Source organism: Humulus lupulus, chromosome 8, assembly GCF_963169125.1.
Source record: "Humulus lupulus chromosome 8, drHumLupu1.1, whole genome shotgun sequence".
Taxonomy (NCBI): Eukaryota; Viridiplantae; Streptophyta; class Magnoliopsida; order Rosales; family Cannabaceae; genus Humulus; species Humulus lupulus.
Genome location: NC_084800.1, coordinates 145,360,636 through 145,371,963, shown reverse-complemented (window position 1 = coordinate 145,371,963; position 11,328 = coordinate 145,360,636). Strand labels below are relative to the sequence as shown.

Sequence of the window (11,328 nt, the reverse complement as noted above, 5' to 3'; positions counted from 1 at the left end):
TGCATCAGACCTCCAACAATTGCTGCGAATAATTTTGAGAATAAGCTAGCGATTCTGCAAATGGTCCATTATACTATTCAGTTTGGAGGCTTGCCTTTGGAGGACCCTAACTTACACATAGCAAATTTCTTAGAGCTTTGTGTGACCTTTAAGATGAATGGGGTGAGTGATGACGCAATTAGGTTGAGGCTGTTTCCATTTTCACTACGAGACTTAGCAAAGAGTTGGTTGATTTTCTGATAAGCTACCTCTATTACCATAAGGTAGTAGCTCGCTCAAAAGTTCCTTGCCAAATTCTTTCCTCCATCAAAGGTGGCACGGTTGAGAGGGGAGATTAATAATTTCTGTCAGATGGAGAGAGAGTCATTGTATGATGCATGGGAAAGATTTAAAGAATTTTTAAGGAAGTGTCCACATCATGGTATAGAGAAGAGGAAGCTAGTCCATAATTTTTACAATGGGTTAGGCGGTACTACTAGCACTATCATAGATGCGGCAACAGGAGGGGATTTATGAGAAAGAGTGTCAACAAAGCTTATGATCTAATAGAAGAGATGGCCATAACAATTACCAAAGGCCTACTGAGAGGGAACATACAAAAAAGGTGGTTGGGATGATTGAATTAGATGCCATGTCAATGCTTATAGCTCAAGTGGCATCCTTGACGAAACAACTACAATAGAATAACCTCACAGCTCAAGCCATGCAATTACAAAGTTTGTGTGGAATGTGTGGAATGGCGCATCCACCTAACTAGTGTCCTGCAATGGATTTAAATAATTTTCCTATAGAACAAGTTAAAGCCATAGGAAATAGCCAAATGTCAGCCAATAACACATATCCCATGTTCTACAACCAAGGGTGGCAGAATCCCCCTAACTTGTGTTGGAAAAATAATCAAGGAGCAAAACTGCCATACCCAAAAAATCATCTGCAATATCCACCCCATCAATCAATATATGGGCTAAATCCTTGACCGTATTATGATCCTCACCAAGCAATGCCACAACACAAACCGCTGCATCCTCAAGTGAATCCACTAGAACCACAGTCAGACTCGTTGAACCAATTTATGACTGAAACAAGGTCTTCAATAAGGAATTTGGAGACACAAATTGGTCAACTGGCAAAGTTAATGTCTAACCGATCTCAAGGGAATTTACCAAGCTCCACCGAGGTCAACCCAAAAGAACAATGCAATGCAATATCTTTGAGGAGAAGTAAGAAGTTGGAAGATCCAAGTAAGAAGCCTATTAAGTTACCAAAAGTGGTCGATGAGAAAAAGGATAAAATTAAAGAAGAGGTTAATGAAAACTTTGAGAAAAAGGAGCCAGAAATAAGTATAGAGCAACACATTCAAATCCCATATCCTCAGAGGCTTCAAAAGAAGACACTAGACAAGAAATTTTCTAAATTTTTAGTTGTCTTTTAGAAGCTTCACATCAACATTCCTTTTGCCGAAGCACTTGAACAAATGCCAAGTTATGAGAAGTTTATGAAATAAATTTTGTCAAAAAAAAAAAAGAAAATTGGAGGATTATGATATGGTTGCACTTACTGAGGACTGCAATGAAATATTTCAAAAGAATTTACCTCCCAAGCTTAAAGATCTTGGTAGTTTCAATATTCCATGCTCTATAGGGGGTTCAATAGAAACCAAGGCTTTATGTGATTTGGGGGCTAGTATAAATTTAAGGCCTCTATCTATTTTTATAAAGTTAAAATTGGGAGAGGCTCGACCAAGTACTGTGTCTTTGCAAATGGCAGATCGTTCATTAAAGCATCTAAGGGGTATTATTGGGGATGTTCTATTAAAGGTTGAACAATTCATTTTCCCTGCAGATTTTATTATTCTTGATATGAAGGAAGATGAAAATATCCCCATTATTATTGGAAGGCAATGTTTAGCAACTGGTAGGGCCTTAATTGATGTGCAAAAAGGTGAATTGAAGTTGCGAGTGCAAAAAGAAGAGGTAACATTTAAAGTTTTTGCAACAATGGAGGTTCCAAGTTGTTGTAGAGTTGATGTGGTGGAAAATGAGGGTAATAAGCTAGAAGCTACTAAGAAAAACTATGGTGAAAAGTGGAATGCGAAAAGTTCGTCATCGTTCAAAAAGGTTCTTCAGTGAAAGGATTCGAATGTTACATGAGCGATGGAAAGTTCCATCAATTTCTAATAACAAGAAATGAGGGCCAACTCATGATACTACGGCTCTCAAGGATGTGAGGGGAGGACTTGATCCAAGTTGAATATGAAAGAAAATAAGCACCTGACTAAATGACGTTAACGACAACGCATTTGGAGGCATTCCAATATTTTTTTTGCATTTGTTTTTATTAGTTTTATATTAATTTTGGATTATTAACACTTTTATTTTAGTATTTTTTTATTTTCTTTTAATTTCTATTAAATAGGAGACTAATTTGAGTTGCAGCGCTAGCTTGGGCTCCACAGAATGAACTATGGGATAACAAAAAATTTTCCTTTCCCCATTTTCGATTCACCATCTTGATCCGTATAATTTTAAGTAGTCTAAGGTGTCATGTAAGTTTCTTTTCCTTAGCTTTTATTTTAACATTGGGGACAATGTTTAGTTTATGTTCGAGGAAAGGAGTTTATTGTTTGTGTTGTGTTGTGTTTGTTATGTTTTTTCTAGGTTGTTTAGAGTGCTAGTGTGAATCAAGTTGACAATGATTAGCCAATGATAATATCATTGAATAATGTGCTGTATAAATTGAATGGGAATGAAGCTTTAAAAATCTGTGTGCTTGGTTGAATATTTCTTACCATGTTTACATTAGCCCACTTAAATAATTGATAGTTTAATCATGATTTTAATAAATTGTGTAATTGAACAATTTTTATGATTGCCGAATTTTGAAAATGAAAATAAATTATGAAAATGTTGTTATTCTAGAACTTGTTTGCTTGCTTTTTGAGACTAAATCCTAGATTATGCATGCTTAGGAAGATGATTTAGGCAATTCTTTGAACCGATTGAGTCTTTCAAGCCAACCTTGATTTATTAAATCCCTAGTTACCAAAATTTGAGCCTAATTTGATTATTTTTGTTTGACACTTAATTTTAGCCTATTTGAAACTTTGTTATTTTTCTTTCCCTTTGATATACCATGAGCATATGAAAAGTGATTGGGAAATGATTTCTAATTGGGTTTATATTTAGACATTTGTGTCAATAGAAGAAGAAAAATTGAGAGAAAAAGAAAGAACAAATATTGAAAATGAACTACACTCCAATTGAAAATACGAAGAAATAAGTTTGGGGGAGTGTAGTATCATTAGAAAAAAAAAGGAAAAAAAACATGTTTATGAATTCTCTCTCAAAATAAGAAATATTGGGAAATTTGGGATTGGTTTTTTTGGTATTTGAGTGGATAAAGGTTGAATTGTTTGGTTGAGTGCTTATGGTATATTTTGAGCCTAAATGACATTTTCACCTACCTTAACCTAAGCCTTTCAATTATAAGCTGTGAAGTCTAATTGATTTCGGAGTATGTGTTTTCTACATTAGTGGAGATTAGTAAGTATAACAAGCTTATGGGATAATGAAAATAATTGATTGTAATGAAAAAAATTTGGTGAGCATGAATTGATTCAAATACATTTTATTTATGAATCATGATTTTGAGAGCTTTAATTTTTTTTTGGACTTAAGTGAGTTGGAAGAATGTTTTGACTAAAATTTTGGATTGTATGATGATTTTTCTAAAGATTATATAAGTGTGTTAGTCATCATAACTTGAGTCGTGAATTATTGTTGTCGGCTTGATTCAAGTGTCTTTGTTCTTTAGATTTTTAGTCGAGTCTGTTCATTATTGTGTTCTTTACTTGAGGGCAAGTGAAGAGTAAGTTTGGGGGAGTTTCATAACTCCATTTTAGTGTCATTTTAGAATGTGTTTTTGTGGTAATCTTGAGTCTTTATGTTTGTTTTGTGCAAGATTATGCTTTTTCTTGTCTTTGTTGTAGGTCGGTGTGTTGAATCGTGAGATAAATGCTAAAATAAGAGGAAATGGTGGGAAAATGGAGCTTTTGGTGCTTTTTTTTTACTCAAATTGGTGCTAAGGATGAATAATAATAAGTTTTGATGAAGGAAGGATGTCAAAAGGTTAAAATCTGAAGAAAAAAATGGAATTAAAGTCGCGGAATGGGCTTAAGGTCGGCGACTCTAGCAAAGTCAAAGACTGAAGGGTTGTTGAATAGAATTAGAGTCGCGACTTGCTCTTATAAGTTGCGGGGCTAGTGGAAGTCAAAGGAGAAACCAGGTGGGCATAACCGCACGGGCCGCAACTGGGGTTTAGAGAGTCGTGTTGTCTCAAGACTTGAATCAGAATTTGAAGGGCCTTGAAAATGACACGACCCGCGACCTAGGAAAGGCCAAGTTGAGGCCCACCTATAAAAAAAGAGGCATTTGTGTTTTCTTTAGTTTAAATTCATACTTTATGTTTTAATTACAGTTAGTTCAGATTTTTATTATGAGTTTAGAGATTAATTTTATTATCAGATTAGTTTTTATGTACTTTCATATTTTTTAATTCTTCTTCAAGTCTTTGAATTTTATGTTTCTGAATTTTTTTTTTTTTTTCATTTAGTCATGTCTAGTATGAACTAAACACTTTTATCTAGGGTTTAATGTAGTCACTTGGATTTTTATTCAATCTTATTATTATGTTCTATTGATTCTTCTTCTTTATTCTAATCTCTATAATGTTTGCTTAATGCTAGTAAATACATGATCAATATTTGCCTGATTTATGATTTTGATTCAAAATTCAAAATATGAGAATTGAAAATGCTATCATCATATAAACATTGGTTACATATTGGACGAAAGTACCTGTATGGCTTCTATGCTTAATTAATGCCTCCTATATGTTTAAGTTTATCACAGAGATGTAGAAAACCTTCATATTGCTTTAGACCTTATATCTTGAAAAAGAATAGGAATCGATTTTCGTTAACCTGCTATTAGAATGGGAAGAAAGAAATTTAGAACTGATTAATAAAATTAATAGAATGAAAATCTGTTGAAGTTAACACCCTAGGTTTTTAATTATTGAATCATTCTTTATTCTTGCAAAGTTTATTTTAATTTTAAGGCTTAGTTTAAAAATTACTCTATTTTCGTCAACCAAATAGAAATTTAAAAGAATTTATTGGTAATTGGATGATAGTCCTTGTGGGAACGATACTTTATTTACTATCTATATTACTTGAATCGATTACTTGCACTTGCATATCATATTTTTCGCAATCAAGTTTTTGGCGCCGTTGTTGGGGACTCAATATCCAATATCAAATTTAATTGTTTTTTATTCTAATTTGGTGTTTATATTTTATACTCATTTGGATCAAGGTTGTATTGTGTTTCAAGAATTATTTGTATATGCGGGGAAGTAGACAAAAGGAACTCATACTGGTAGATCTTAAAATTGAAAGAATGTGTAGAAAGAACCGAAAGATAAAGAAAATGTTGGATTTTTCCATGGCTGCGAATCAAGGGAATGCAATAAATCATGCTACCAACGGTGTCGAAGGGGCAATGGCTGCTGAGGTCCTTGCTGATCAATGGGCCAGAAGTTTAAGAGATTATGTACTCCCAACTGTTACAGGAGTGCATTCATGCATCAAACCTCCAACAATTTCTCCAACAATTGCCAGAAATTGTGCCATCTCCTCCTGGTAAGCATCCTTTGGATCTTCTGCATCAGGTTGATCCCCAACCAACACCAGAGGTTCGTTAATGGGATCGATGGGATCCTGAGTGGTGGAATCCCTAGGAGCCGTCTTCTTTGTCGACTGGGTTTTGGAGGCATCGTAAAACTAATGAAAGTATGTTTCTTGATTTTGTACTCTCAATGAATGCACGAAATTGTTGACCTCTAAAATTTTCCAACGGTCATATGTACAGTATACGACACCTTTTGAATGAAATAAATATAATATACGATAGAGTACAAATATCTTCAACAAACACAAAAATTTTATAGTGGTTCAATCCTATTCTGATGAACAGTAATAACCCAATCCACTTAGTATCGAATCACTTGATAGACAATTGCACAGATGAACTGAAGAGTTCACTCATCATCAACACGCCCAAAGTTTCTCCCCAGAAAATATATGTCTACAAATCATTCCCCTAGAATGAAGCTCTGGATCCTTTATTTATAGTACCCATGGGTTGTTACATGATCAGCAAGTCTGGAGATCGCAGTTTGGTGCACGATCATTGTGAGTGGAGATACGTGTCCACCTCTCCATGATTATGAGATCGTGGGTCTTCTCATTGTTTCTCTAGATTGTGGTTGACGATGCACGATTGAAACCTTGGGGAAAATTCTAAGTCTTTGTTGGTCTATGAGACTTAGGTGTTCGGCCCGATGACCCTTTAGAGCTTGGGTGCTAGGCCTGATGACCCTCTGGGTGCTAGGTCTAATGATCTTCTGGGTGCTAGGCCTGACGACCTTCTAGGTGCTAGGCATGTTGATATTCTCCGTGCTAGGTTTGTTGATTTCAACTTGAACGAGCGTGAACTTTATCTAGCAAAGTGTATTTGGAAGTTTAGGCCGACCACCCTTTGAAGAATAGGGTGGGCCAACCACCCCATGCAGTTCTTGAGCATGCTAGGCTGACCACCCCAATGAGGTGTAGGCATTGTCGACTTCCCTATAGATCTTGGACCTATCCATTTTTGTTCATAGGTCTTTTTTCAATACTTTGTCATTTTTTGATGACTTGTGATGCCACGTGTCGCTTTCTCATTCGCCACATCATCTCTTGAATTTTGAGGGATAATAAACTTAATGCACAATTTCAGGTTCCAAATCAAAATTCAAGTACTTAGGTCAAAAATCCCTATTTTCTCCAATTTCAAAATCAAACCAAAGTTCTTGCTTTTTAATTTAAATTCAAGGACTACAGCAGTTGCCTAATAAGTTGCTATCATCAATCTACCTATCTAAACAATTTAACGTCATCAATTTTTTATATTCAATTAAAACCCCAAAAGTTTCCTCAAGAACAATGAAGAACAAGTAAGAGAATTCTCATACCTTTCTCTGAAACTTTTGGATTCCTATGGTGAAGGTGACTCCTAGCAGCTACAAATTTCCCCTTTGAAGCTTGAATTCCTCTTGAAAATCCTTAAAAATTTGAAGAACTCAAGCCTAGCCTTCAATGCTTTTGGTGAGAGAAGTGTTTAAAGAATGAGAAATGAAGAAGGAGAGGAAGAGAAAGTAACGTGAAATGGATATGTAAAGGGTTATTGTCATCTTTTTACTAATTATATTGCCAAATGACAAAAATGCCCCTCCATCTAATATCCCCACTTAACTAACCACATGGGCAATTTGGTAATCTTTATCATAATTCTAATAATACCACTAATCTTAAAAATTTCCACTAATTTCCATTAAACATAAAAATTACACTAACTAATTTGTTCCACCAATATCCATAAAGTGTAAAAATTCCAATAATACCCCTAGAATCGACCCGAACCGGATAATTTCCCCATCGCTACTACCGCTGAAAATGACATATATCAAAAAAAGAATGTGGTCACAATGCACATAGCACATATAATTCACAAATATACCCTCACCATGTCAAAAATATAAAAATTCATGCTTTTATCAAAAGTGTGTCTTTAAATACATTAATGGGCATAATCAAACATATTCAATTATATAATAGTATAATCCCTCAATAATTATGTGCATGCCCTCCAGGCATGCAATTAAGGAACAAACTTAATTAGGAGTTTTAGGTGTTACATCCATGCTCTAGAATGCCTAATGCCATAGTTAGTATATCGTTTGTGTAACGTCCTACGTTTTCGAGTACCTTTAAACGACTTGGGTCGGGATTTTTTCCCCCGGGTTAAGAATATTATTTTAAATAATATTATATTTTATTTGTAAGTATTCCATGAGTTATTGCTAGCCAAAATATGAATTTTGTGATTTTAAAAGTCAAGATAAGACTTTCGGTCCTGGACCGACACAAAAACCCTGATCGGGTAAAAATCTCGGAAAATAAAACGAAAAATCATGGCAATTATATTTTAGGCATAAAATACATTCATAAAAGTTAAAGTTTGGTCAAAAATAATAAACCTAAAAGAAAATGGAAATTTTAGGGCATTTTGTGTTAAATGCCTAATTTTGCCGAAATGGGGAATTTTATTCCATGAATGGACCTTAGGTTAAATTTTATTATGTGATTAATTAAATTAAATGTGAGAGATATTTAATTTAATTAATTAATGTTAAGTTTGGTGATTAAAACTTAATAAGAGTGAAAAAATGTGTCAAAAGTCAATTTGGACTTTTCTTCTTATAAACCTTTATTAACCTTTATAAAAAAATAAAAAATAAATAAAAAAAATTAATGGTCACATATATGGAAAATGGTGGCTGGCCATGTGCTATTTTAGAGTGGTGTGAACCCAATTTTATAAAATTCAAATCCCATTTAATTAAGAAGTCAAGTGGGCAAGTGGGTAGAAAAGCACTCAAGTGTTTTGTGATATTTTGAAGAGTTGTGTGAGCCATTCTAACCCCCAAATCCGACCACTCTCCCTCCCTCATTCACTCTCATCTGATTTTTGAAGACTCTCTCAAGTGTTCTCTCCATTTTCAACCCCAAGAACACCAAAGAAACTTGGAAGCTAAGTCTTGGTCTAGGAAGGGTTTTCCCTAAGGTAAAGTTTCATTAATCTAGACTTTTGTCAAGTTTTAATCATAGAGTTTCAAATAGCTAATTACCTATGTTGTTGGAGGAAGTTGGTTAGGGTTTTTGAAAGGTTTTGAAGGAGTCAAAGCTTATAGGAAGGTCCAAACCTTAAGCAAGAACACCAAAGAGGTAAAAAGTTTAATTTTGATGAGTTTGTTGTAGGGTTTTTAGTTTTAAGCATTATTTTGTATATCTAATGCTTAGAGTTTCTTGTTGATGATGTAATAAGGTTATGGTAGTTGTTTAATAATTTTTATGATGCATGTGTATTGATTTTTGAAAATGGGAACCAAAACCCCCAAGGGTTTTGTAGGATACCCTAAAACAAAACATGTTTTAAGCTGTGACTTCCAAGGGGTCAAGTAGCCACTGTATATTGTTTTTGTGAAATTAAATTGTACGGTTATGTTGTTGAGATTGAGTACATAAAATTGAGCTTTTGAAACACTAAAAAATGTTTAGAAATGAGTAAGTTATGCTATTTCAAAGTTTAGGTAAAAAACTATTTTTTCGTATTCTCATTTTCGGAACCAAGTTTGGACAGCCACTGTATAGGGCAAATGAACCCAGTTATTTTCTAAAATTTTGTGGACATATTTCTGGCATAACCTATTAGTCCACTGTAAAATTTGGTAAGGAAATATTGAACGGTTTGAAAGTTATTAACTGTCAAAGTTTGGAAAAAATAAGGACTTGAAAATAAGGTCATTTTTACCTCATTGTTGGAAAATGATTTCACCAATAAAAAATGCTCATTTTGACCTAAGATTTTACAAAGACCTAAATGGCATAACAAAAATGGAATTGGGAAATTTTGGTAACAATTGGGTAAGTAAATTTCAAGTTATGAACTAACGAAGTATGTAGTTAAAAATGTGAAAAATAGGTTTTTCACACTTAGTGTAAAAATGAGATTTTGGAACATAAGGTAAAAAGTAAAATTTTGTTTATTTCAAGATATAAATTGGTAAGTCTTGAAATCATATTTTCACTAAAATTACCCCTTTGAGTTTAAATGAATTATTTTTCTAGTAAGTAAAATTGATTAATTGCTTTTGGGAAAATTAATTAGTCAAGATGAGAAATTTATAACAGTTTTCCTAATTAAGACGAATTAGGAAATTTTCTTAAAACGGTTTTTAGATATTAAAACCTTAAGAAAAATAAAAGGAAAATTTAAAGAGTTTATTTTCTTTAAAAATAATTAAGGAATTTATTTGTATTTTCTGGATATAATACCGGCTAAAATCTTACATATTTTAACCGACTAGTCGAAAGTGCGGGTTAATAGTGATACCTTGAAAGAGTAAGATTTTTAGCGGGTTGTGGGGAAATACCATTGTGATACCCGAGCCTAGGTATCGAGACTTAGGATAGGTCTCCCCGAGACTTAGGGTTTAGTCTCGAATATTTTGTATAACTTTCCTTAATAGGTTTAAAACCAAATAAGGATTGTAAATCCTTACAAATGACTTTTATTAAAATGACCAAACTGCCCAAAATAATAATAATGAATTATGAGTGCCATAATTAATCCGAGTATACAGTATGGATAACTACAGTATTGGCTAAGCGTAACTGGACTGAACGTTGGAGGGTGAAAACTTGCTGAGCGCTAAGGACTCCAAGTAAGTCAACTTATATTGTATGGCTGCAACATGAAATGATTATTGTCTTGTATGTTAGTATAGGGATACATGCATATATATAGGCTGTCATAGAAAGTTGCTTAGAGACGTTAGTCTAGTGAGTGCTGATTTAGAAAATATGAACGGTAGAAGTCCGTCATATCCTAGACGGTTGATCCCCGTCACACTGCTTGATTTTATTTATGTCCGGTTCATTACCGCGACGAGTGGCCATGAGATGAGGATAAGCTGGTTAAACCTAGGGGCGCCAAGATAAATGGGACCTAGGGGCCCTCATGCTTACTTAATCATTGGACGGTTAGAATCCGAGCAAGTGCTCTGATAAGTTATTCCCGGATAGCAGCCGTGAATATTGGCCATTCCGTGAGAGTGCCTAGAGATACTAGGGGTTGCCAAGATTGAGTGAGGTTGAACACCCTAGGGGCAGCTGCTCACCAGCACCACTGATTAACATAGAAGTCTCCGTAAAACCGTGTAAATTGGATTACACTCTTGAATAAGTAGCGATGCCCTAGGTAACACGATAGTTACCCTTGATGAGAATATTTATTGGCTAGATCTTAGTGTGGAGACTCGGTTCTCTTTTACAGATTAGCAATTATGTTGGAGGGCGCGTTACGCATGAATTGTTGGAAATTGTCGAGCGTTGGTCTCGAATTATATGGTGATATAATATATCTGCTTGCTCTGGGATTTTCTGAGTGCAGGGATATAATTGTTGATAAGATATAGTTGTGATATAATATATCTGCTTGCTCTGGGATTTTCTGAGTGCAGGGATATATTTGTTGATAAGATATAGTTGTGATATAATATATCTGCTTGTTCTGGGATTTTTCTGAGTGCGGGATTTTTATCTAGATATGAATTAATTTATCCTTGGTTATCAGGCATGACCATAAGTTTGCCAGGACGTTTTAG

General features: G+C 34.3%; 1 non-coding gene across 1 annotated transcript; it reads right to left on the bottom strand.

The window, feature by feature from the left end:
• Positions 1-317: 317 nt before the first annotated feature.
• Positions 318-425, bottom strand: LOC133799151 (small nucleolar RNA R71). Its single transcript, XR_009876349.1, has one exon. It is a non-coding gene; the product is annotated as a small nucleolar RNA R71 (small nucleolar RNA).
• Between the last annotated feature and the right edge of the window lie 10,903 nt (positions 426-11,328).